The sequence below is a fragment of the Meleagris gallopavo genome, chromosome 12, assembly GCF_000146605.3.
Source record: "Meleagris gallopavo isolate NT-WF06-2002-E0010 breed Aviagen turkey brand Nicholas breeding stock chromosome 12, Turkey_5.1, whole genome shotgun sequence".
NCBI lineage: Eukaryota > Metazoa > Chordata > Aves > Galliformes > Phasianidae > Meleagris > Meleagris gallopavo.
This window is the reverse complement of record NC_015022.2, coordinates 15,983,259-15,985,307: the sequence shown is the minus strand read 5'-3', so window position 1 is coordinate 15,985,307 and position 2,049 is coordinate 15,983,259. Positions and strand designations below refer to the sequence as shown.

General features: G+C 43.6%; 1 protein-coding gene across 1 annotated transcript in view; it reads left to right on the top strand.

Moving 5' to 3' along the window:
- IGF1R (insulin like growth factor 1 receptor) overlaps window positions 1-2,049 on the top strand; it is a 128,742-nt gene that overhangs the window by 79,453 nt on the left and 47,240 nt on the right.

Genomic DNA, 2,049 nt, shown 5'->3' with positions numbered 1-2,049 from the left:
TTTGGCAAACTTTCATTTTCAGTGTTTTGCTAAGATGTAGCAGCCCAAGCAGCACAATTTGTGAGGTGGGAGAGGAGGAGTAAGGCTGATGTTATGTAGTGAGGCTTCTGAGCAGGGCTGTCTCAGGGACCTGGCATTTTAGGCAGATAGGACTTTGTGTTGTTTGTTCCGTATCCTGCACACACAAAAGTTCTTGTCCTGCCTCCTCTAAGAAACAGGATGCCCGTATTGTCTCCAGGCTGAGAACTTTGCCAACATTAGCAACAAGTGAGAAATAGGGCTGAGAGAAAAATGAGGTTGCTGAGCTTTTAAAAAATTATCAGTACAGTGTTTTCAGTAGTTCTCGTTCAAATGACTGCCATTAAAACTATTCCTATGTTTTAGAAATCTAGCTCAGTGATTACCTTGTTCACGTGAACTCGGATATCCTCCTTTGCTTGCTTTGTACTCCTTCAGACAGCAGTCAGCAGATTTACAGAGAGATGCAGGGAATCCTATTTATACACCAGTCTGTTGCTGAATTGCAGAGGCACTAAGGCAGTATGGAAGTCTTTCCCAGGAATGAAATCATCTCGCTCTTTTTCTCCTATGTTCACGTGGACGCACAGTGTGGCAGCCTTTGTTTTTTGCAAGTGTCTGCCCTGATGGAAACATGCAGTGCTGCTTCAGTACATCTACAACTTCGTGGAGGCACGGGGACGTCTGCTGCTTCGTAGGGCTCTGAACTGGGAACTTTGCTACTGCACTAACTGGGGGTTCACTCAGAACAGCAGTCCATCTGCTAGCAAGGCAAATTTCTTGTTTGTTTGTTTGTTTAACTCCTTAGTTGTTGTCAGTGTGGTAGTGCTGTATACCTGAATGTGCCTTACTGGGTGGTATGTGGGCATGTTTCTCTCCTTTTACACTGATGCAAGTAACCATCAATAAGAGACTTTACACCAATATGCTTTTTTATTTTTGTTGATGTGTGATGTAGGTGTTTTTTCCTTCTTCAGAGGAAGTCAGGTATACCCGTGCTGTGCATTCTGTAGCAGTCCTCACTCCTGCTATGGGTTTTGGAAGTAGTTGGCCCTACAGAAACGTCCTCACTTTGACCTGGTGAGGTTATTTGTGCTGCTTCCCCTGGTCTGCCAGTTTGGCTAACAGGACATGCAGCACCACCTCCTGCAGGTTGAATCTCCTCCGCAGAATGTTTCCAGTGGTGATCGTAGAAGCCGGGTTGGTACTCGGATGCCAGCCTCGACTTGCAGTGTTGGCAGCTGGGACTTCTTTTAAAAAGGGGCCGGGGGGAAGTGGAAAATATTGAAGCAAGATCGGTACGAAAGCATTTGGATTACAAATGCAGAATTGTCTGTGTGTGTCTTACGAGTCCATTTGGGGGTGGGCACTGGCTTTTTGTAAATGACACATAGATCTTGATGCAGAGCTGTGAACCATTTTGATTTTTAATGAGCAGAGGAATTTAAAAGTTTTCTGGTTTGTTGCACCAGTTGAATGAAATTTCCTCTCAGATACTCGTGCGTTGCCACATGGCAGATTTTTGGCAGTCAGGAAGAGGAAGTTGCAGGGTAAAATTTCTTTTGTGGAATTGTTAACAGTATCTTAAAAAGTGTTTCCCTGCAGGCTGGGCTCTGTTGCTTCCGTGTTCATTCTGGGACATTAGTTTCTTTGCTGGTCGTGTGCTTTTTGCTCAAATAGCTCAGTTTAAATGTCTTGTGGTGCTTTGCTTGGATCATACTGGAGTTGTACTACTGAAACGCTGCTTTACGTTGTTATTATTGGTACTGTTTTTTAGCTAAGTTAGAAAGTGGAAAACAGTCACTTAATGCAAACCAGATTTCCTATCTGTGTTTGTTTACAGAGCCTCTGGCACACAGCTCGCATGGCTAAAGGGCCATACAAAGCTGCAATCAAAATGTTGTTGTTACATAAATATAATGCTGCCACTTCTTTTGATGTAACAATAGTGAGATTGTCTGGTGACGATTCTGCTCTTTGTTCGTCCAAGCCAAAATGCTTTCACAGAAAACGAATGTCTCAATATAAACT